This window comes from Ictidomys tridecemlineatus, chromosome 14, assembly GCF_052094955.1.
Source record: "Ictidomys tridecemlineatus isolate mIctTri1 chromosome 14, mIctTri1.hap1, whole genome shotgun sequence".
Lineage (NCBI taxonomy): Eukaryota > Metazoa > Chordata > Mammalia > Rodentia > Sciuridae > Ictidomys > Ictidomys tridecemlineatus.
Window position 1 is genome coordinate 47,588,676 of NC_135490.1, and position 26,692 is coordinate 47,615,367.

Consider the following 26,692-nt stretch of genomic DNA (forward strand, 5'->3'; position numbering starts at 1 on the left):
TTATATTATTGTTATATACATATTGCTGGTTAATACATTCTTTTTTTAAAGAGAGAGAGAGAGAGAGAGAGAGAGAGAGAGAGAGAGAGAGAAGAGAATTTTAATATTTATTTTTTGGGGCTGGGGATGTGGCTCAAGCGGTAGCGTGCTCGCCTGGCATTTGTGCGGCCCGGGTTCGATCCTCAGCACCACATACCAACAAAGATGTTGTGTCCGCCGTGAACTAAAAAATAAATATTAAAAAAATTCTCTCTCTCTCTCTCTCTCTCTCTCTCTCTCTCTCTCTCTCTCCTCTCTCACTCTCTCTTTAAAAATAAAATAAAATAAAATAAAATACTGGCAGGGCATGGTGGTGCAGGACTGTAATCCCAGCAATTTGGGAGGCCCCAGGATTATAAGTTCAAAGCCAGCCTCAGCAAAAGTGAGGCCCTAAGCAACTCAGTGAGACCCTGTCTCTAAATAAAATATAAAATAGGTCTGGGGATGTGATTCAGTGGTCGAGTGTCCCTGAGTTCAATCCCTGCCAAAACAAAATTGGAAAATGCCATATAAAATCCCTTTAAATCTCTAGTTCTCCCGTAAAATTAAAAAACATCCAATTGAAATATTTTATTAGTCACTCCTTTTTCTGGATCACATCTGCATTAAGGTACACCAGTGTGGTTAAATGACCCACCACCAATGGGTTTCTGTTAGTATCTTCTTCTCCACTATTAGTATCTTCTCTGTTGTGGAACCTGGCAAATTGCCAGGGGGTTAAAGAGTACCACAAACTCTCATCAGAAACCTTCCTACAGCCTCCATGCCCATTCAAAGCAATTTCTATTTTTACAAATGTTTGACAAGTTGAGGATTTTGTCCTATTCTGCATTGGCAGATGGAGTGTCCCAAATCTAATCTATCATGATAATCACAGGATTTTTTTAAGACAAACTCCTTTATCATCCCTCCCCTCTTCTGACCTAGTACATCTAGGCTGGGTTCCTGAAACTTTTATTTTTTCAAGTTCTCAAGATGCCTCAATACAGAGCTAGATCTAGGAATTACAGCCTTGCTCTGCTTGAGAATTCTCTTGACTTGGAAATTACTTCGCAGTATTGCAGGTCATTCTCTCTAGAATAGAAGTCCCTGTTTATTGGCTTAGCAACAGGAACATACCCACAGTTGCCAGAAGCTTATTGATAGGCAGAGGAATGTGCATGGAAGGACTGTGTTTCTTAAGCTTTTCCAGTTGTTTCTTCTATAGAGAATACCCTAGCATGATTGCAGCCTTGATTTTGGCTGAACCCTGATTGAAGGAGGCAGCACTGATGAGACCCACTTAAAGCAGTCTTTACCACCCATCTGCTTGTCGCAGAGGTCCTGGGAGAATTGGAGGCCCTTACTGAAACAACTTTGTCACCTACCTTTGTCAGAGTTTTCCTTGTGGTTCATTTCATGGAGATGGACACCAATTTTGGAGGCAACTCAGCCTGGTCTTGAATGTAGATGCCTTTATTTCTTTGTAAATTTAAAATTATTTAGTTATTCTAAGTTGTCATATATGACAGCAAAATGCAATTCAGTTCATAGTACGCATATAGAGCACAATTTTTCATTTCTCTGGTTGTACACAAAGTAGAGTCACAGCATTCGTGTTTTTTATATATGTACTTAGGGTAATGATTGTCCATCTCATTCCACCCTCTTTCCTACCCCTGTGCCCCTCCCTTCTTCTCTCTCCCCTTTTTCCTATCCAAGGTTCCTCCATTCCTCCCATTTTCCTGTCCGCCATTATAGATCAGCATCCACATATTAGAGAAAACATCTGGCTTTTGGTTTCTTGGGATTAGCTTATTCCATCCATTTACCTACAAATGCCATGATTTTGTTCTCTTTTATTGCTGAGTAATATTCCATTGTGTATATAGGCCACATTTTTTTATCCATTCATCTACTGAAGTGCATCTAGGTTGGTTCCACAGATTAGCTATTGTGAATTGTGCTAATATAGATATTGATGTGGCTGTGTCCCTGTAGCACTCTGATTTTAAGTCCTTTGGCTAACTAACCCCATGAGAAATCCTGAGTTAAAAACCACCTAGTTAAGCTCTTGAATCTGCCAAAAACTGAGGAGTGGGTTAGCTGGTCCAAAATGATAAGAGAACTGTCTCACAAGACTTTTGTTGCTTTTCCTCCCCTGCTAGAGACTTGGTTTGCTTTTCTTTGGCTCCCATTCATTTAAAACAAAACTGCTTTCCTACCAAAGGAAAGAGTATTTGCTGGCGCTTCCTGTCTCTCTAGATTAATTGCTCACTGCCCGCACCGCTTTTGTACCCTTTCCTGTGACCCTTCTGAAACCAAGGTGGTTCCCTGAAGGCTCCAAAGGTGCCTGCATGCTGTGCCTCTGCACCCCCTTGCCCTTAAAGTTTGGCAATCCCTGCCCTTCAATTCTAAAGCAAGCCTGTAGAGCAGGTTTCCCCAACCCTTGCTCCAGGTTAGGCCCTTGGTAAAAATCCAACTCCACATTCAGTAAATATCATTTTACTCTCCAAAATTTCCAGTTGTTTATATTTGCATAGATCACCTCTGAATGAATCCTAAAAGTCAACAATCGTTTAGGTGGTTGAATAGCTAAGGGATGGGGTGGAAGGGAGATAATTCATGGTGCATACAAAGTGATTCTTTTGAACTTTCATACTCTATATGTTTATTACCTATTCCAATAAATACGATTCAGATTTAAAAACACCAACACAAGGCTGGAGTTGTGGCTCAGTGATACAGCTTGACTGGCATGTGTGAGTCCCTGGGTTGGATGGATCCACTGCATATAAATAAATAAAATAAAAGATCCATTGACAACTAAACACACACACACACACACACACACACACACACACACACACACACACCCCTGAGCTGTAAAAGAAAATTCCATTCTGATTCTTTTTTTTTTTTTTAGAGAGAGTGAGAGAGGGAGAGAGAGAGAGAGAGAATTTTTTTAATATTTTATTTTTTAGTTATCGGCAGACACAACATCTCTTTTTTTTTTTAAAGAGAGAGTGAGAGAGAGGGGGGGACAGAGAAGAGAGAGAGAGAGAGAGAGAGAGAGAGAGAGAGAGAGAGAGAGAGAATTTTAACATTTATTTATTTTTTCTTAGTTCTCGGCGGACACAACATCTTTGTTGGTATGTGGTGCTGCTGAGGATCGAACCCGGGCCGCACGCATGCTAGGCGAGCGCGCTACCGCTTGAGCCACATCCCCAGCCCCCTCAAAATAAGTTTTAATGTGGACTTAATACAAAACCCTAATCACTACAACAGTTCTATTTTACTCTAAATCTTAATTTCTCAAATTGCACATTCGTGTCACAATAATTTTCTTTGCAAAAGACTTTTTAAGTCTATTTTTTTATCCCAGAGTCCCATATCCACCATTACTAAAAAAAAAACACAGAAATTAATCTTCACTATTTTCATCTTATGTTCAATCTCATAGGATTCAACCTACAGAAACCATATAAATCAGACCTACAACATAATTATTTTTAATTAAGATGTAAGCTAAAGTTATATCTCCATATAAAAACCCCTTCAAAAATATTATACCTTGAAGCTCCACAATCACTAATTACAAAAAGCATAATAACTAATTATATATTCAGCTATTGAGACAAACTATGTAAAGCAAACCCAAGTGCAGGCTATTTAGTGTTGGAATTATGGGCTGGGAACCACATTAGTTGAAACACACTCTTAAGGAGAAAGCATGTTCCATGTCCAAATAAAACTGCAATGCCAGCTTTCATTACAAGAGTGTGCACCCCCAATGTATCTATCGATTTCAAGGGATTTGAAATAGAAAGTAATCATTTCTTTTAGAGGTGGCCACAACAATTCTGTCTACATTTCTGTATCTGTTCTAGGTTCTTCATTTCTCCTACTCATACATGATCTCTCTCTAAAGCAAATACATGGTCAATGTTTCAAACACAGAAAATAATGAAATCTGGAAAAATAAGAGATCCAAAATAGCCAAAGCAATTCTTAGAAAAAAAGAGTGAGGCTGGTGGAATTACTATTCCAGACTATACTACAGAGCAATACTAACAAAAACAGCATTGTATTGGCACCAAAATAGACAAGTAGACCAATGGCAAAGAATGGGGGACACAGAGTCTAACCCACAAAACTACAATTATCTTATATTAGACAAAAGTGCCAAAAACACAAACTGGAGGAAAGATAGCATCTTCAAAAATGGTGCTGGGACAACCAGAAATCCACAGGGAACAAAATAAAATTAAACCCCTATCTCTTTCCATGCACAAAACTCAACTCAAAGTGGATCAAGGACCTAGGAATTAAACCAGATACTATGTCTCTAATAGAAGAAAAAGGAGACTCAAATCTCCATCATGTAGGATCACACCCCAACTTTCTTCATAAGACTCCTGTAACTCAAGAATTAAAACCAAGAATCAATAAATGGGAGAAATTAAAATGCTGCATTTTAGCAAAAGAAACAATCTGTGAGGTCAATAGAGAGTCTACAGAATGGGAGAAAATCTTTAGTACAAGCACATCAGATAGAGCACTAGGATATATAAAGCACTCAAAAACCTTAACATCAAAAGAACCAAATAACCCAATTGATAAATTGGCCAAGGAGCTAAACAGACACTTCTTAGAAGAGGATATAAAATCATTCAACTAACATATGAAAAATGTCTAACATTTAAATAAATGCAAATAAAAATTGCTCTAAGATTTAATCTCACTCCAGTTGGAATGGCAGCTATCAAGAATACGAACAATAAGTGTTGGCAAGGATATGGATGAAAAGGCACATGCATACATTGCTGGTGGGACTGCAAATTGGTGTAACCACTCTGGAAAGCAGTATGGAGATTCTGGGAAAACTTAGAATGAAACCACCATTTGAACCAGCTATCTCACTCCTTGGTTTATTCCCAAAGAACTTAAAAACAGTATATTACACGGACACAGCCATATCAATGCTTATAGCAGCACAATTCACAATAGCTAAATTATGGAACCAATCCAGATGCCCTTCAATAGAAGAGTGGATAGGGAAAGTTAGTATATATACACAACAGAACATTACTCAGCTTTGAAAGAGAATATAATCATAGGTGGCCACAATAGAATTTACTGGTAATAGAATTACTGGTAAATGGATAGAGCTGGGAGAATATAATGCTAAGTGAAACAAGCCAATCCCAAAAGAACAAAGGCTGAATGTGTTCTTTGCTATGAGAATGCTGACTCATAATGGCATTGGAGTTGGGGAGAGCATGGGAAAATTGGAGAAAATTTAGGGCAAATGGGGGGAGGGGAAGGGAGGAGGCAAGGGAGGAGGAATGATGGTGGAATGATTTAGACATGATTACCCTAAGTACATGTATGAAGACACAAGTGGTGTGAACGTACTTTGTGTACAATCAGTGACTTGAAAAATTGTGCTCTATATGTGTAACATGAAATGAATTGCATTCCGCCATTATGTATAACAAAGTAGAATAATTTAATTTAAAAAATAGTAATAAATAGTATGTGAAATAAAATGATCTAACAATAGATAATTATTTGGAATGCAAAATTATGAACCATGCTTACTTTATTCAAATAATAAGCCTGAAAAATGCAAAAGCAGGGCATAGGTTATAAGTCTTGTTGGAACTCAGAAGCCAAGGGAGAAAGGAAAGGTCTATGCAAAGCACCCAGTGAAATAATCAGGGTCCTTATCAACACAATTGCTATGATAAATATATTTTCCTCCCAAGGAGAACCGTTCATTCACACTTCAAACAAAATTTACACTGTGGTGTAGAGGGCATATATCCTCACAAATTTCCAACAGGTTCATAAAAAAACTTGTAGACAAATGAAGGTTTGCATGCATGGTATCTGTCCATATGTCCATGCAATACCCAATCCCCTGATTTTTCTTCGCTTCCAACTCGCATCCAGGAAGAATCACACACATGCATGAGCATGCAGATTAAGATCAAGATCACAATTGCAATATGCACTCAGCCAAGCAGACAAGCAAAATCTGTTCCAGTGAATTTTCCTCCTCCAAGAATCTGCCCTTTGAAAACAAACAGAATTTTGCCCTGCTGTAAGGAGACTGTGCCTGGAGAGGGTTCCAGAGAGGAATTCCAGTGCAATTCAGCAGCCACTGCTAAAAATGAGTATAGACTGGCTTGGTGAGTAGAAAAGCACAGTCTGGCTAAGGACATTTACCTGCACTATTCTAAGATCAACATTTACCTATTGGATCCCTTAAGTGTCAATCAAGTAAGTGGCTCCTCTAGGAGATTGGTGCACATGCTCTCCTAAGCCTCTTATGAAAACAAATGAAGATATCACCCACACTGTGCTCACAAGCTTGGGCACAAGTACACACACACTCACACACAGAACCTTGCAACTCTGCCAGCCTGGATGCTTAATGCTTAGGATCCAGCATAAAAGGAAGAAGAAATCCAAACATAAGTAAGCTGTGTAGGGTGATCCTGGCTCTTTCCTGGCCACCTCTCATTTTATTTACTACCCGTTACATGCACATCCCATTGTTTGGCACCTTGGCATTTCCCACCCTCAATCCAGGAGCTAAAACTCCACAACAGACTGCTTTCTCAGGTACAACCCCACCCCAGCCCCAAATTGACAGAAAAACCTCCTTTCTTCCCTCCACAGTTTCTTCTTTCAACTCCTCTAGCAAAACATTTCCTATTTCCTACTAGCACATAAAATAGAACCAAGTCATCCACTACTTCCACTTGCTTGACTGAGCATTAGGTAATGAGTGCAGTCTTAATCTAGCAGCTGAGCTCCAGGTGGCCTTCACACATAGGTCCTCTGTGCCTCATCAAAATTCAGAGCCCAAAGCAAATTTGTTTTACCAATTTTCAAATGAATTAATGTAGCTGTTAATCTAAGTGATACACATATGAATCAAACACTGAAGAAATTTGTCCTATTAAAAATATTCAATACTAATCTAAACTAAACTCATTCTTCCTAAATCTACATTGAAAACCTACATACTCTGCATATTTCAGTAGATATTGACTTCTGCATTCAGTTATGAATGGTACACTTGCATATGTCATCATGTATTGATTTTATCATACATCTGTAAGACCCCTAATTAAAAAATTTGTATCCAAATACACACCTAATAAACTTCTATGTTTCAGATCTTACATATTTTTTTACCTATACATTCTTATGAATATTTATGTTTCTCAATACCAATATTCTTCCACTAAAATTACCCCTGACCAAAATTGAAATGTTATGTTACCTCTAACTTTACTCCATTATCTAAAACTAATTTTATGTATAGAGTTGATACAGCAGTACAGATATATAGGGGATAAACATCTTCTGAGAATCTCAAAACTAGATGCCAGAATGATCCCTGGGCAATATTAAGGCAGCTATGTAGGCCCTGTGAGGCATGCTGTCAACTTCCAGGAAAATCAACATGCTCAGAATGAGGATATGTTTCTAAATCAAGCTCTGTCTCCTCAATCCAGGGAAGATGCACATAACCAGGCCTGTCTGGATACCTGATCCTGTATGAGTTGGTAGAACTTTGTCAACTTGTGGAAATGTAACAGGAAGATGGGTGCAGCCTCCATCTCATGGGGCCCTTGGAACCACCTGTTAGGAGAAAGTGGTTGCCAAGGCAGTGACCACATCTCACTTTCTTGACTAAGGGAGTGACCTCACCTCAATTCCTAGGCCTTGGAGCTGACTAAATTTGGAATCCAGGTAGCTAGGCACCCAGAGCCAGACAAAGTTCCACTCTGCTCACTTGTTTTGAATTATCAAAGACAGAGTCATACTTTCTTGGTATCTACTGAAAGGTGGATGAGCAAATGCCATTAAAACACTGAGAACGGCCCTTTCCTGAGAATGAAGGTACAGGATCCTCACAGGGTCATGACATCTGTGGTGAGTTTGCTCAAGGAGACTAGAGCTGAGAAAGGACAGGTTCTTGCAGGTGAACATAGTTTAACCCACCAGTCAGATGACACTTTGGATAGACACAGAACCTCTCCAGGTGTGTGTGTGTGTGTGTGTGTGTGTGTGTGTGTGTGTGTGTGTGTGTGTTTATTTGTATTTTGTCTCATATTCCCTGAGAATGTGCAGGGAAAAACATTTGTTTGGTTTTCATTGATTGTATAGTAGTGAGTCAGCTCTATTTTTTAATTTTTTGAGGAATCTTCAGTCTTCTATTACAGCTCTACCAATTTACATTTCCAACAACAGTGGATGAGGATTCCCTTCTCATTACATCTTCTCTTCTGCACTTTTTATCTTTTGTCTTTCAAGCAAGTGTGAGATGATATCTCATTGTAGTTTTGACTTGCATTTCTCTGATTGTTAGTGATACTGTGCAACTGTTCCTGTGCCTGTTGGCCATTTGTATACATCCTTTTGAAAAATTTCTATTCATTTCTCTTCATTTTAAAATTGGATTACTTGTGGGGTTTTTTGCTCTTGAGTTGCATGAGTTCCTAATGTAATGATAGCATTGTTCATAATAGCCAAGGTATCAGAATGATCTACATGTCTGTTGACAACGGATATATTAGAAAGATGTAAAACACACACACACACACACACACACACACACACACAGAGAGAGAGAGAGAGAGAGAGAGAGAGAGAGAGAGAGAGAGAGAGAAGGTAGTGTTATTCAGTACTAAGAAAAAGAAAATCCTGCCATTTTTGGAGAGCAAATAAAAGATTCATCACATTATACTAAGTAAAATAAGTTAGAAACACCACATAACCTTAACTATATGAGAAATCTAAAAGAGTAGATATTATAGAAGCAGAAAATAGAATGGTGGTTGCCAGAGGTTGGGATATAGAGGAGTTTGAAGATACTAGTCAAAATATACCAAGTTTCAGTTATGCAAATGGATGCATTCTTGTGCTCCCCTGTAGAGCATGGTGACAGTAGTCAACTACACTCTTTAGTATACAGGAAATTTGCTAAGAAAACAGATCTCAAAGTGTTCAACACCACAAACACACATATACACACACACACTGTCACACAGAGTAACTGTGAATTCACAGATGTATTTATTAGCTTTATGTGGTTATTGGTCCACAGTGATTGTATGCATGTGTGTGTGTGTGTGTGTGTGTACGTATATGTGTATGTACCAAATTATACAACTTAAATATATAATCTATTATATATATTTTAATTGCTCGGTTATACTTTAATAGTGTTGTTTTAAAAGTATAAAATACAAGTGCTACACATTATATCTTTATATTCATGCATAGAATTCAAAAGTTCATATACCTCTTGGCAGTCTAACAGTGTATATGATATTTTGCACACAGATTAATACACACACTGGATGTTCTAAACTGGTGAAAGGAGGGGAACAAGGTGCATGAGCTAGTCTGCTAAAACATAAGAGTAGGGGACCTGCCTTGTTGATATGTCCCCAATCTGAGGATGATCAGGCTTTCATCTTTTTTCTCTATTTTTAGGGCAGAAAGAAATATTGACACTAAAAGGACATCCCTCTTGCCTCTTTGCTCACCTGAGCTTTCTGGAAGACGCAGTGTGATTGCCCACTCCAACAAGCATTTTTGGAAATTCAATGTAACCTAGAGTTAAATAATGTGATCTAGGGTTAAAATATATGGTTTGTATGGAAGGCAAAAACAAAGACACTATGGTTTTTTTTTCTTTTTCTTTTTAGCTTTCAAATATTTGATTGTGAACATTTTCAAATACACAGAAAGAGAAACATTGAAAAGCTTCTTTCTGAAAATCACACTTCTCCCCACTTCAAATGAAGAAACAGTGGCATCAAAACTGCCCATCTACTAGGTGGGATCATTATGGTTTGAATCCCTCATCACCTGAGACTGAAGGCTGGACCACTGCATGACCAATTTTGACACTTTGTTCACATTTTTAGTATAATTATAACTGCAGCCAATCTCTTTTTCTAGATAGAACTTGACTATTTATCATATTTAAAATTATATTTTATTATGGTAAGTACACTGAACATAAAATTTATCCTTTTAACAGACTTTTAAGTGCACAATCGAAAATGATTAACCATTGTATAATGTACAGCAGATCTCTAAAACACACCAGGAGCTGGTGGAGGCAGGGGTGCATGGGTAGGAAGACATGTGGAGTTGCTAAAAATTGTGAGTTTTTTTTTTGTTGATTTCAAATGCTCAGATCTGGGGTTTGTTAATCTGCCCTACCCCGCTGCCCTGAAGAGCACTTGTGGCTTTAGGGTCATATTTGTTCTCTATTTTTCTACCTAGGTCTCCATCAGAATAGTAATCTATACTGTATTATTTTATTTATATAAACTTTGAAGCCAAATGTTTAAAAAACTAAATCAGTCACATCTTTGCCTTGATGTTTACATTTCTGTCATCAAATATGAACTGAATATTCCCTCATGATGTATCATCTTATATGCAAATCTTTTACTTTTCACTCAGTACAAAGATATTCCTTCAACATTTTCACATGACTGACAATGTTAAAATTGACCATCACCAAGTGGAAAGAGTATGATGACTAACTTGTTCTGCTGTAGATTCTCTGGTGTTTATACTAGACATAGGCAGTGTCTTCAAAGAAAAAAAGATAAAAAAAATTCAAGTTGATTTGAGGCCTCTGTTTGCTTTATCTATTTCTGCCACCAATCATTATGCTTTCCTTCAAAACAGAAGTTAATGAGATCTGTTTTTCAGGTCATTTAGTTTTTATTTGTTTAATTTTTGTGATCTCTCAAAGACTTTGACTGCTGCCAGTTTTCAAACCATTGAGATTATAAAATGTCATTGCAAAACTGAAATAGCAAATATTTCCTGAGAAATTCAGTGGAATTCAAACATTGCAACTAGAAATAAAATATAAAAAACTGGATGTTACTAGTCTCTAAATGGCAAACCAAGATTTTAGCCATATATGCTGGGAAGCTGTAATTCAAAGACTTCTGCTATGAGTAAAATTTTTTTAAAAAAATTGTTTATTTCTTTCATTCTCTTCCTCATGAAAAAGAATATGTGTATTTTCTAGATCAAAACCAGAAAAATGAATTTTTACAACAAATTCATAATTTACATTTTTAAAATATTCAATATATTCATATTGGGTCAAATAAAGAAGATAACAACTTTCTAATATATTAAAAAGCCCCAAATATTATTACAGATCATATAGTCATGACCTTTTATGGGTTGGGTTTTTTAAAAAAATCATTGTGGCTAAATGTTGCAATTCAATTTTTTACACAACCATAATAAAAAGTAACACATGAATTAAATGTAGTTTTGAATATGAGGACATTTTTAGAAACTTCAGAGCAGTGATTCTGCAAACACATGAAGGATACTTTGAATGCTATCATTTGCTATTAACAAATGCCCTTATCATTTCCAGGAAGTCAGTACACAGCTGTTCCCTCTAGCACATAATGACTAGTACTGTTCAATACTGTGGAGGATACTTGGCTGACAGCAATCAGTGAGCAGGCATACAAACACTAGCTAGGCTAATTTTGCAGTTAAAATAAGAATGAAAATGTTTTCAACAAAGATATCCTATTATTATTATTTTAAATTTAGAGTTCCCTATATTAATTGCCAGTTACTGATAAATGTGTTTGCTTGCAATTAAAAGTGGTGCAACAAAGAATTGTGTAGAAGACAGATGCTGGTGACATCCTGCAATCTCTCTTCAGTCCAGTCTCCAAATGACTTCAGAACCTAATATTCTGTTTTCAATAGCATATAGGTAGGAGAGGAATTTTGCATGCAATTAATATTCTTTCCTTGTATTTAGGTACATGTTTTTTAGTAGTAGCAGAATACTGCAAACCAACAAATGCAATAAAGACAAAGAGTGATGAAAAGCAGAGGTTTTTATTCTTTCTTTTTTGTGTTACAATATGCTGAAGAGGAATATTCATCTTCTCTTCAAGCAAATACTCATTTAAGGACAAAAAATTGATTAATTATGAATCCAAAGGCAAAATTCATAAAATACCATTTTACTCTTCATTTTCTCCAAACAATAAAATCAAAAGGGTGTGTGTGTGTGTGTGAGTGTGTGTGTGTGTGTGTGTGTGTGTGTGTGTGTGTGTGTGTGTGTTTCTTTACTTCATACATAACTTTGGTATTTTTCCCTTGACTTGTAGTAGTAAACAATAACAATTCTAAAAATCATTCAATAAATGAATGAATGAAAAACTTCTCTTCCAAAATTAATTAGGATGCTAATAAAGTTTGCATTTTAACTTATAGATTTATGACCTTGGGGTTGGTAAGAGATAATCCTTTGTACCTCTTCAAATGCACTGTCTGGAGTATTTAGATCATCCTCACACATGTTCCCATGTCCCTGCTTTTCTCTTGTTCAACCTTTGTAATCCTTGCCCACCATTCTTAGGGTCCTTTTTCCTTAGGAATCTTGCAGGGCCATTTTCCTCTTTGTTGGTTTGACAAAGCCACTTTTTTCCTTCATTTTTTAATAATTAGTTTTCACTGAGATTAAACAAAGATGTATAGAATTAGCTTCTTTTTTTCCAGTATATTTTTCCATTTCATCCAAAATATAGTTCAAATTCAAACAAATAAAACCTGAAAGAACTTCAGTCTTTGCAAAGAGACAACAGGACAGGAATGATGCTTATGTAAGCTCACTCCACAAGGTGCCAGGGCCATGACAATACCTGGCAAGTGGTGAGCCTTCAGTTGAGTGTCTGGTGAGTGAATTTAGCTTATCTTCTGGCAAGTACATTTTAGACACTTATTATATTCCAGGTGATGAGGCTGTGATAGTGACCAAGATCCAATTCCCTGCCCTCAGAAAGATCATAACCTAGATAGAGCAGCACTGTACCATAGAAATGCCAACAATAAAATTCAGCTCTGTGCAGTTCACCATGGTAACCCCAAGCCATGGGTGGTTACTGAGTAGTTGACATTTGACTAGCACAAGTTAGAGACTTTTCAATTCTAATTAATTTAATTTTTAACTAAAACACTGAAGCAGTGAAAAATAGTTTTCCATAAAATATACCTTTGTTGTCTAAGTAGACTACATTTATCTTTAACTGCTACATCATATTACCAACTGCTTGTTTTGTACTATAATACATAAGTTCAGAACATGTATCATTGTTAGTATCTTATATTGATTACATGCTACAATGATAATATTTTTAGCATATTAGTTTAAATAATGTTATTAATTTTTCTTTCAAAAATACAGCTAATCAACCAGATTGATGTCTAAATGGCTTGTGTAATTTTTTAAGTTTGGTATTGCTAACATAGGAGAAGACACAAGGGAGTAAAAACAACTAACAACAATAGCAACAAATAAACCAACACATCAAAAACATCAAAAACTCTGAAAAGTCTCCATTTGTTCTATACTCCCTTATTCAACAATCATCATCTGATTTCCATTTATAGAACCTCTGAAAAATTAATTTCTCTGTACTACTTGTCCCCCTTTTCTAACTCCAAAGAACATTTTTTGGTGTTTACCGCTCATTGTGGCATACCTTGAACATTTCTTCCTCCTTCTCATTCTCTTCCTCTCTTGGATTCAGAGAAAGAGAATGCCATCCATTTTCATAGGATATCATTGGTCTTTCATAGGATCCTATTTCTCTTAATGTGTTCTTCATTAATGTTTGGAATTTTCCAGCAATGTATCCTTTTCTCTTCTCTTTTCACACCTTCAACTCCCTTTAGGTAAGCTCATTCCTAACTAGGACTTCATCTCTTATCCAAGTAACAATGACTTAAAAAGTGAAGCTGTGTCTCAGACATCTCTCTGGAGCTCCAGTATATATCATCTGTATTTCCTGTTAGTTGCTCAACATTCTTAACAGTTCGCCTTTGTATCTCATATGCCACACTATGATAAAAAAACATGGCTGCATTGATTCTGGACCCTCCCAAACTTATTTGTCCTCCTGTGCTTTCTGTACAAGTTGCACTTCACCTCAGGCCAGAAAGCTGGGAGTCATCTCCCATGCTTCCCATATACAGTCAGTCCAGTCAATTGCATCTTGCATTAGCATTTCATTTCTCTGGCTTCCTCTCTAATGTTCTTGTACTGGTAAAGACAGCTGGTACCTTCATTTTTCATTCTTAGGTATTAAAATGAGAAGCCACATAATTTACCCAACCCCAGGCAGTTCCTCGGCCTTTGCTACTTCTAGTGAATGGATCCTTAGGAAAGGAAAATTGATCCTGTAATCACTTGTACTTAGTGAGTCTTTAGCATCTACTGCATAAAGTGCAAACTTCATGGAATGGCATAGATGTCCCTATGAATTATGGCTCACATCTACTTTCCTGGCCACAGCTTCTGTCTCTGGTCTATGACTGTGCCCTAGCCTTAGTGAACCACTGGTATGTCCCTCCATAGGCCATGCTTTCACTTGTCTCTGTCTCTTTGTAAAGCCAGCCCTTTCTCATCTTGTACCTGGTGAACTACTCCCATTCTTTTTCAAGGATTGATGCAATTATTTACTCTTTCAGGAAGCCTTCTCTGAATTCCTCATGAAGCACTGTACATAATTTTCTAAAAGCCACTCTTCATACTGTGCTGTAATCCTCAATACTTGCTTTCTCCCTGAGCAGAGAGTGAATAAACTAAGGACATGTATCCCATACTGAACTCACCTTTACATCTTCAACATGAACTATAGATGTGGATTATGAAACTATTTAGAAAATTGAATGTGATTAACTTACCAATGTCTAAAATATTTTTCCTGCACTCTTTGTGATGCCAAATGACATGGCTACAAAAAAAAAGTTTTTGTAGGACATAAACATTTTGGAATCATAAGAATTTTCAAATAATTTGATTCTAACTGGAATAATAATTTTAAAAGATATATATATAGATATATATATATATGTATATACATATATATATAGATAGATATAGTTATCTATATATCTATATATCTATGTATATCTATCTATATATGTTTATGTATATGTGTATCTATATCTATCTATATCTATATATCTATATATCTATATATATCTATATATATCTATATATATCTATATATATCTATATATATCTATATCTATCTATCTATCTATCTATCTATCTATCTATCTATATATATATATCTCCATTGATGAACACCTAGGCTGTTTCCATAGTTTGTCCATTTTGAATTGTACCGTTATAAGCATGGGTACGCATAAATCCCTATAGTTTGATGATTTTAATTCTTTAAGAAAATTACCTAGGTATCCTTAGTTCTTGATACCATTGTCATAGCATTACCTCCAGTGTTTGGCTAATGATTAGTCTGCATTGAATCCTGTGACTTTCTGTCTTCCTATGTCCAGCATCAAGCCCTGAACATAAATGCTTGGGATCAACCTGGCATACAGAGAGCTGTGTCTCTCTCCAACCGACCCTTAAATGTGAGAGAGCATGAAGCAAATTTTAGTATGGTAAATTTAGTTGAAGTATAACCTGAATAGACCTTTTAGCAGATATTTATATTACTACTGACAACTTAGAAAATCATTATATTAGAAAAGTGGGTTACAAAATAATAGAGAGGCTTTTGGAATAATGAACATGATTTCTTCTCTAGTTTTGCTTTTTTTTTTTAAATCACAGATTCTAATTTAAAAGCAAAACATTAAGTATAGTTTGCATCTTATTTCTCTTTTAACCTGAATGGAGCACTTCACCTCTGAGAAATGAAAATGGAACCTAATATCAGAAAAATTGAATTTTCAAGGTAATTTTTTTCCTTACATGAGAAAATGTGTTCAATTGAACACTAAAATACCAAGTCTCAAGACTATTTATATAGACTGAGTCTTGATATTTTTAAGTTATATAGACTTGAGGTATTGATATTGTTCCATGTAGAAACATTAAATATCTATCAATTTAGTGCACATTTTAATACTTTGGAAGAGAAGTAGTCTCTTTATCATGGTGCTCGTTTCTGATATTTTAAAACCCCAGGCACATAAACAGCAATTCAATGATGACTTATCAGTATTGAGAAGGGACATTTGTGTTTCACCTAGACTATAATGGAAAAATACTGGCAATATTTTTCTAGAGTTTGCAGTACTTCTATACTTGTGGTTTAATTAGGGAGCATGGAAGGAGGTAAGGTTTAAATTCTGGTTACTTTATAGGAATTTAGAGAGAAACAGGCTTCAAGGTTTATTTGCTTCAAATGACTCAACTCATAGGGCAACTAAGTTATAGTGGTAGGTAGATTTTTAGAGCCATCCCTTTAGGACATTCTCTCTGGATTTAACCCACCATAATTCAATATGATATTATCATGATCCATGCCTTAATCATATTCACAAGGGTCCTACTTTCAAGCAAGTTGATGCTCTGAGGTCATCGAAGATCTTTGAGTTTTTGGAGGACACTGTTGAACCTATCACAATGCTATTTAAATTTTTCAGAATTATAAATCTCTCTCTCAGCTAATGAATAGGAAAATTAGAAAGGTGGGGAGAATCTTTATTTGAATGATGTTATTTAAGCTTTCATAATTCCATCTGGTTATTATATCCATAACCTGGACTGGTTTGAAATTTCTGTCACTGCTGTTAAAAGCTCACATTAAGTGTATGTTATTGCACACTATAGTCTTGCATGAAAAAGAATTTCTGCAAATCTGGCTATCATCTGTGCAAGTCCCTAACTGGATTGCCTTACTATCTATGATGTTTTTGTTTATTTTCACTAAAGGCAAAGCACTTCAAAAATTGAAGGTAAATTTATGAGCAATTACAATGATTGGGGGAATAACTATTAAATTCACTATAAAAGTAAAGTATTAGAAAATGTAAAATATTAGATATGATATTATAACATTAGCCTATTTTTAATTTTTTTCTTGCATTATTTTTTATTTGTTCTAATTAGTTACACATGACAGAACAACAACCTTGACATATCATACATTTGAATCAGATGAGATATAATATCTCATTTTTCTGAGTGTACAGTTTGCAGAATCATATTGGTCATGCAGTCACATATATACACACAGTAATAATAATGTCTGTTTCATTATACTATCCTTCCTATCCCCCAATTTTCTCCCCTCCCTTCCCATCACTTCTCTCTACATAATCTAAGATATTGCTATTCTCTCTTTTTTTTCTCACATCTTCATACATGTGTTTTGTATAATGATGAGGGTCTCCTTCCACCATCCATGCAATTTCTCTTCTCTCTCCCTTTCTTTGGGAGGCTCTTTTATTAGTAGAAATTTTAATCTGGTATAACATGTAAAAATAAAACAATTATAAATCTATATTGTAGAAAGCAGTTATCCTATTATTAAGAAATCCTTTTCATGTGTTTAAGATTAATGTTAGATGCATTTTGAAAGTTGTGATTATCAGGAGGAAAGTGTATGAAGCATCATAATTACTCACATGATATCCACATGTTGATAGACAAATGTAAAGAGGCCATGAGAACCTCTAAGAGTGTGTTAACACTTATTCTCCAACAGAAAAGCTTATTTAGGAGTAATAGAAAGTTCTGAGTTTACTGTAAGTCTTGCCATTTACTTAAAGAATGTTCTGAATAATTATTTCCAATATAGCTTTTCCAAACCTAAGCCCAACTAGCATAGTGCCTAGATAGATGATAATAGTAATGGTAATTATGAGTATTTCTGCTTATTTCTGTTAACAGTACATTTTGTCTACAAGTCACTTTATTTTAATGTCCTCAAAACATTGATGATTTTTTTTACTTATAAAATTTGAGCATATATTTTTGTAAATATTTTCTCTCTTATAAGGGGTTAATATATAAGAATGTCCTACAACCTAATAACAAACAAATAAGTGAACAGACAACAACAAAAATCCAACCAGTTACAACATGGTAAAATGACTCTAGTATATTTTTCCCTAAGAGGACAAATTAACAACTATCAGGTATATAAAAATGTGCTGAACATCACTAATAACCAGGGAAATAAAGATTCAGATCACAGTAAGATATTATTTTACACCTGTTAGGATGAATATTTTGTGAAAAATAGGTAACAAGTATTGGGAATTATGTGGAAGAACTGGAACACTTCTACATTGTTGCTCCAAATGTAGAATGGGGAAGTCATTATGAAAAACAATATGAAGGTTCTTCAAGAAATTAAAAATAGAACTCTCATATAATCCAGCATTTCCACTTCCAAGTATGCTTTCCAAAAAACTATAATAAAGATCTCAATGAAACCTGCCTTCTCATATTCATTTCAATATTATTCACAATAATGTTGAGACTCAGAGTGTAACACCACAAAATATGGCTCCTTGGCAATTGAGAAAATTACAAAAGCAAAAAGGTGATTGTGACTTTTCCACATTTTGGTGTGAGCTTGTCATAAAAGAATTCTTTGACCTAATTCACATGAAGCAGGACATAAGACTCTCATTATAAAGGGATCCTCTCCTACACTGAGAAGCCATAAAAGAGCATGAACCGGCAGACTTTTCTGGGTCTTCCTCCCAGTATGGTGTCATACTCTTTTTGTCCCATCACAGTTCTATATAACTTCACATTCTTCATCAAATATAAGACCTTGTTTCCCCTCAATTTGGGGACCTTTAATTCTAAAAGGTCCTATGATACACAAAATATTGGTAAAATAAAGTTGTATTTTTTTTATTTTTAATCTGTCTTTTATTATAGAGGTGTCAGTGATGCCTCTTGCAATGGTGAGGAAAAGATATTAATTTCTCCCCAGTAGCCATTATTTGGGAACAACCCAAGTAACCATTGGCAAATGAGTAGATAAAGAAACTGATATACACATTCAATTGAATATTATTATTCAGCCTCAAAACAAAAAAGGAGAAAATTCTGCCATTTGCAACAGCATAGATGAACCTTGGTCACATTATACTGAGTGAAATAAGTTAGTCACAGAAGGAAATATTTTGCATAATTTCCTTTTATATGAGGTATCTAAAATTGTCAAACTCATAGAAACAGAGAATAGTATGGTGGTTGCTAGAGTCTGGGGAGATAGAAAATGGGCAATGTTCCTCAGTAAGTATAAAATTTCTTATGTGAGATGAATAAATTCTAGAGATTTGCAATATAACACATTACCAATAATTACACATGAGATTGTGTGTTTTAAAATATGCTATAAATATATAATTCATGTTAAGTGTTTTTATCAAACAAAACCCAAGAAAACCAAACTATGTAAAACAAAAGAACACAATAAAATTGCAATGGCTGTTTTTTAGTATTTTAGTTGTGGAGGTAGTTTCATTAGGATGCATATGTTCACACTTAACACTATGTATATTTCATTGTGTGAAATTTTTGTACATTAATTTTACCTCAACAAATTAAAATTAAGTAATAAAGAGTAATAAAAATATGATTTTTAAGTCTGCTAATTTCTATATATGTAAAGATTCAGTGGTACAACAGAGGTTAACCACTATGTTAAGCTTTAGGGTTAACGCCTTAGGCTTAACATTCTTATTTAAAACAAGATATTTCTTTTTGTATACAGGAAAATAAAACTATATTGATGTATTTATAATGAATTATATTTCATAATTTTTAAATTAAATTACAATGAAAATAGTAACACTAAACAAGATTGTTGATATAACAGTGTGTAAAACAGACATAAGTAAGTGGTAAAATATCAAAAGATTTTAGTTATTTAATTTTAAATTTAAATAGACTTTACATAAATTATTGCATATTGAAGATTTCTAATTTTTTATGTTTTATTGGTATGTTATGATTATGCATAGTCTTAGGTTCTATTATGCCATACTTGAACATACATATAGAATAATTTGATGAATCTTATTCTCCGGTGCCTTCTTTTCCTTCCCCTCCTCCTTCTCCAATTCACTTGCTCTACTACTCATCTCTCTTCTACCATTGTTATCATTATTTTAGTTAGTGCATTATATATACATACACACGTGTTTACATATATTCATATTTCATTGCAACATATTTCTACATGTCATGGTTTGATGTATTTCATTAGTTTGAATAAACTCAATGTTTTGGGCAATTCCACCACTCTAGTTTTCTAATTATTACCTCCATATGAACCAGCTTGTCACATTTTTTTTTTTTTTTACAAACTATTGATCACACTTTGACAGAAGTTTAGATCAGGGTTTGAAGAAATTTTAAGGATGGTCTCTGGAATTCTCACAGACTGGTTTTCTGATTGTGTTATCTGATCATCTTCAGTGAGATGATCAAAACATGGTATAGTTACATCATTATCTCCCTATTTCTTTTCACCACATTCCTATTAATAGCATAAGATAAATGGGTTTCTTTACTTTTAAAATTTAGATATGAGAAAATTTACTGTTTGTTGTGCAGTTCAATGAAAATCAACAGATATGTTCAGTCATGTGAGCACCATTAAAATCAAGAGACAGAATGATTTTAACAGCCCCAAACATTTCCTCCTCCTCTTTATAGTCAATCTCTTTGAAACCATTCATTAACTCATAAAACCCATTGATCTGTTCTCTCTCCTGATAGTTTTGCCTTTTCCAGAATGCCATGCAAATGGAAGAACATATTTGCAGTCTTTTGAGTCTTGGTTCTTACATTAGGCTAATACATTCAAATTCATACACATCGTTACATGTTTGATTCTTTTATTGCTAAGTACTATTCTGTGAATATAAAATTTTTTAATACTTTCATTGATTTAAAGGCATTTAGATTGTTTGTACCTTTTGGAATTGTCAATAAAGCTGTTGAAGTATCCACACACAGGTTTTCTATCAAACATTAATTTCTATTTCTCTTGAATAAAAACAGTACGGTAGGGTCCTGGGTCATATGACCATTATGTATTTTAGTTTGTATTAAAAAATTGTTTTACCAAGTTATACCACTCTGCATCCCCACCAGAAATGTGTGAGGTTACTAGTTGACGCTTTTCTATACTCAATTTATTTGAACATCACACATCTCTCTTTTTTACAAAATGAATGTTGAAATCATTTGCCAATTTTAAAAATTGGATTGCTTGATTTCATACAATTGGATTGATAAATTTTTATGTATTCTGTATATAAAGTATTTAACAGAAAAAGTGACTCGTGGATATTCCTTCCCAGTTTGTGATTAGTTGTTTTATTCTCTTAAAAGCTTTTCACAGGGCAAATGTAACAAAAATATTGATGATATCCAATTTAGAATCTTTTGCCTCACTCAAAGTCACAAAGATTTTCCTCCTATGTATTTTTCTAAAAGTTTTATGGTTTTACATATTTTTATGTTGTACAGTAATCCATTTGGAATTAGTCCTTATGTAAGATGTAAATAAATTAGTATAGAAAAGTGTCATATTGTTAGATATCAGGGAATTATAAGTTAAAACTGTGGCACGAGGCTGGGGTCTGCATGGGCGACACAGCAGCAGCTTCCCTCCCTCCTGGAGGTAAGGCAGCGGGTCTGGGCTCCCGTGGGCGTCACCCTGAGTGTCAGCTGCTGCTTTGTTCTTGCCAAGAGGTAAGGCAGCCGGGGCTTGGGGGCCGGCGTTGGCGACCTCAGCGGCCTCCTTCTTGGCAACCTCAGCGGCCTCCTTCTTGGCGACCTCAGCGGCCACGCCACCCGGCGTGGCCTCGTTCCTGCCGGCCGGCCGGCGGGGGTAGGGGGGCCGGCCGGTGGTGGGGACTTCAGCGGCCTCTTTCCTGCTAAGGCCTCTTTCGTGGCGGGGCTGAGGTCGGCTTTGGGGGCAGCTAGGGCTGTGGTAGCCACGGCGGCGGCAGCTTCATTCCAGCCTCGAGGTAAGTCAGCGGGGCTGGGGTCCGCTTGGGGGGCAGTAGGGGCAGCGGCAGCTTCCTTCAGGCGGCAAGGTTGGGCAACGGGGCTGGGGTCCTGGGGGGTGGGCAGTTAGGGCACTGGGGCGGCAGCTACGTTGTTGCAGGGTGTCCGCGCTACTGGTGTCCGCAAGCTGCGGGGCCTTTTGGCTGCCCCTAAAACTTGGCAGCTGGGTAGTGAGATGTCTGTGGGCTGCCTTCCCCACAAAGGGCTGCAGAGCTGCGTGGACGCCTGCAGCAGCAGCAACAGCCGCAGGCTCGCCTATGAGGGCGCAGACATTTGTTGCAGTTCTTGGGGCTTTGTTGTTTTTCCTTGGGTTTTTACCCTTCTTTTCGTTAATTTTAGATAAAATGACCCCGGTGATGTAAAGATAGAGCAAGGAACATTGGTGAAGTGGGGAGCTTTGCAGAAAGTGCAGTTTGGATTCTGCTTTTCCATTGGTGATGGCTGGATGAATCTTCACTGCTGGCCCTGGAAAAGGCTAGGGCAGCTTGTTAGTTGAGTTTTAAATTTTCCAGTGTTGTGTTTAAAGGTTTTAAGTGCATAGAAGAGGAATGTTCACCTTAAGTAAGCATATGAGCGGATAACAGGGAATGTTTTCCTCTGGGAAAGGGAATTTGGTAGCTCTGACCCATGTCAGTCTGTGAATATTTAGACCTGTAGTGACTTTTTAACATTTTTCATAAAAATCTGTTATTTACAGTGTGTCATATGTTGTTAATACTCCTTGCCTTAAGTTCCCCAGCAAATCTTTTTCATGCCTTCTGAGAAAGTAGACAATTGATAGATTATCCAAGGAATGGAAAAAAACGTGAGTGGGTTATTTCCACAGTCCCTGAGAGCTGGCATTGTAAGACTCATCCTATCCCCAGTAACATTTTCATACAATAAATGTGAACACTTTTGAAGCCTTTTTATAAAGATACAATTTGGGAATGATATTAAGATAAGGAAAAGCTGTTAATTGATTTCTTAGATTAACATGTCTTCCCTTTTCTCTTTTCTGTTCAGTGGCCTCCTTCCTGCCGTGGCCTCGTTCCTGCCGGAAAACTTGGAAAACTTATCACCTAGAAAACTTCATGAAGATGGCCAGTGATAAGCAAATGTCCGATGATGATGACAGCCCCAGCACCAGCACTGGCAGTTCAGATTCAGACTAGCAAGACCCTGCTGCTCTAGAGCCTGAAGATCATGAAGAAAGAACCTTCTGCCACCCAGTGGAAGAAGACCACCAAACTCTGTAGCAAAACTGCTGGTGCTGGTAAGTTATCCACTAGTGCTAAAAGGTAACATTGTCAGGTTGTCTTCCAAGCAATTAGATGCTTCCTTTTGTTTCCTTTTGTGAGTTATACTCTTGAGTAAAATTAGCATGTGTCCATGTGGGTGTCAGTCCAGGCATCTGTGGTGGCAGCTTCATAAAAGGAAATGTGTCACTTTTCATGAAAGGAAATGATCAAAAAAGTTTATATTTGCTAAAAAATGTTGAATGTCAGGCCTTGGCTTTTTTTGAAAACAGATTTTAAATTTGCTTAGTTTTACAAACAAGTCTTTAAATCCTGCATAATAGGTATAATTTTTTGTAGTTATAGTTATCCCTCCTTGTTCTTGTGAGAACAAATAAAACTGGAAAGTAGCCATTAACAATCTCAGGTGTCACTTTGCTGTTAAAACTTTGCACATCTTTAAAACTCGTGGATGTTCTTGACATAGTAGTGAAAATCAACAGCAGGAAAAAACATTTTGTTGGTTGTAAGTGAAAGATTATTTGTTTCCTGCTGACTTTTATTTTCTATGATGGCAAAAAAAATCCATCAATGGGACTCCATCAGTGATAGTGGTTGTATTGAGTAGAACTCTTGTATCAAACATAAAATGTACCTATAGCATTACCTAATGTTGATGTTTTGTTGTTTTTCATTGATCACAACTAAAAGGAAAAAAATATATAAAAACTTATCAATTATTGTATTTTATAGCGATTCATGTTCTTATTTTTCTATACATTTTTACCGTCATTGCACCATTAACCAAACACTAATGAACTTGAGAATATTATATTGAATAGCAGCAGTCTTTGAAATAATTTAAAATTCTTCTCAGTGTGTTGTAATCTTATGGAGAGAAAATTAAACAACTTTTGAAAACATTTTAAATTTCAAGAAAATCAGAGAATGCTCTTTTTCCCCTTACCTCAAGGCCCTCTTTCCTCCAAGAGTATGAAATTTAAATTTACGTGCTGTACCTAAGATCAGAGAAAAGAAATGGTTAAGATTGCTAAAATAGTCCTTGGAAGTTTTTCATTGGTAAAGGTATTTGTAAATTTTAAACTTTTTTTTTAAACAGATAAAATATTGACAAAACTATTAATGTACTCTTGCAATAGCTTTCTAATTTTTACCACAGTAAAAGTGTATTGAAGTCATTGTCAAAAATATTCTAGTGCTTTTCCTCCTTCCGTTTTGTCTCATTTGCATATAAGCTTGAAAAGAGAATTTCTTTGGTAAGAAGAGTTTTAAAATAGATTTTATATCCTTTTGTTGAGCAGTAGTGAAGGACTTTCTCAAATCAGGTGTAAATGACTTATCTATTTACAGTAGCAAGTGAGAAAAAATCTGTAATTTTCTGTTAAGGAGTTTGGGTTATGCCTCTGAGAACAAAGAGGAAGCAGCCATGTTAGCATTACTGAAGGCAAAACCAGCCTTGCATTTACCTGCATGATGGTAGAGGGCATTCTGATTTTCTGGTTATTCTGTAGACTGTCTCAAATCTTTTTTGTCTGTTCCCATTTCACTAATGGAATTCAGAAGGATTTAGCTGAAGTAACCCTTAATCCTCTCCTAACTGCAGGTAAGAAACAAATTTTGTTGTTTTGATTTCTAAATTTTGGAACAATATCAGGAGATGAATGTATTATCCTTGTATGTATGTGCAGCAGAAGAGGCTAGCTATGTTTGCTTTCCTAAAGCTTTGCAAGTGCTTTAAACAAAAATTGCCTAGGTGAATTAAATTAGGAGAAAAATACTATTAGCATGTATCATATATTCTGTACTTATGAATATAGTGATCTTGTGCTTCTTGCTGAGATTTGTTTGAGTGGTGTTGATTTTTCTGTTGTTTTTCTGTGGAATATATTTATTCACAAGTATTTTGTAGAAACCTGTAAGGTTTTAAGTTTTAAAGTTAGTGCTTGTGTGCAATCTGAATTGATTTTCCAAATTTAGAAATTGTTAAATATGGTGTTACAAAATGTAAAATAATTAAACAGGAGTATAGTTGTATCTGTTTGATTTGTTCAGTAACTTGCCTAAAGGAAAAATTTTATGTGCTAAGCTATGGTTGTAGTTGTTATTTTCTAGAAAACACATTGTTGGAATTATTTACATTTTAAGCAAATATCCTAATGACTTGGGAAAATTCTTAGCAGTAAATTAATTGGAATTGTGGGAAGAATCAAATTCAGTGGAACTCAGAATTTAAGGTTGGTTGACAAATTGTATTAAAAGTAGCTGATTGATTTTTTTTATTTCTGTTTTATATAGTGTTTTGTTTATTTTTGAATGGTGACTGTGTGGTTGACAAAATTTATCAAATTTAGAGAGCAATATTATAAATAAATTGCATAGAAGTATGTGCTCAAGAATGAGAGGGGAAGGGATGCTATAATTAAGAAAGTGTTATGATTTGATATAAAAATATTTTGGTGTTTAACCTGTGTTTTTGCTACAAATTCTGTTTGCTCATGTTGATCAGCACCATCTCTGAAGTCTACTTGAGACATAATAAGGAATAATCCATTTTCTATTTATTGTGTTAACCAGATCCCCAGATAAAGGGGATCTGATCCTGATTTATCCAGTGAATTAACAGTTTTGCTTATATTTGTAGTCGCAGCCATTTCAGTTTAAAAAGGAGACATGAATGTGAACTAATTATAAACAGAGTGGTATTTTAGATCTCAAAATATTACTTAAAAAGTATACTGCTCAATAGTGTAGCCACTAGCCACATTCTGACTATGGACCAGGATGTTGTGGTTAGTTGAAAATGTGATATGCTGTAAGTGTGAAATGCATACTGGATTTTGAAAACTTAGTACAATTTGTAAAAGAATAAATATTTTAAAGATATTTATTACATGTTGAAATAATATTTGGCATGTTTAGTAAGTGTTTTAAAATTGTATTTTTATCATTTTAGCATAGTTATTAGCAAATTCAAAATTACATGTGGAACTTGCATTATAATTTTGTTGAACAGTATTGCTTTAGAGAAGAAGTAAATCAGTATTTCTTTTAGCCTTCTAAATGGTGTGTCAAGGCAGGGGCTCCCTCCTTGGCCTGGGAAGCCTTGGATTCCAGGCCAGTCCTCCTCAATGTCCCACTTGCATCCTGGCCCTGTGAGCTGTGTCTGTCCCCTCTCTCCTGGGCTGGGGGGCTATGCAGTTCAGTTGTGAGCCTCTCCTATGTGTGCATGAGGTGGCTTTGGTGAGCAGGTGCTGACACTGAGGAGGCTTTCTCTGGGCCTCAGCTCTGGAGGCTCAGGGAAAGCAGGAGGAGGCAGGAGTCGTCTCTCCCCACCATAGCCGATGGCAGCCATACACCTGCTCGTCAGGCCACCGTCACTGCCCTGGAGTCTGTGGACAGGCACCGGGAGTCGGGTCCAGATGTCACCTGTTTATGGTCTCATGGTGAACAATGGACTGAGCCCTGGGGACCTGGGTTTCTTCAGGTGCAAAGTGGGATTAAGAAGGGCACCACTCTCTGACCCTCGGGC

General features: G+C 35.9%; 1 long non-coding RNA gene across 1 annotated transcript in view; it reads left to right on the forward strand.

Annotated features, from left to right (window-relative positions):
• LOC144370364 (uncharacterized) overlaps positions 1-26,692 on the forward strand; it is an 82,095-nt gene that overhangs the window by 10,321 nt on the left and 45,082 nt on the right. Inside the window, exons 2-3 of the long non-coding RNA XR_013430347.1 lie at positions 22,931-23,180; positions 24,724-24,766. This is a non-coding gene — a long non-coding RNA (uncharacterized LOC144370364). The remainder of the gene's footprint in view (positions 1-22,930; positions 23,181-24,723; positions 24,767-26,692) is intronic.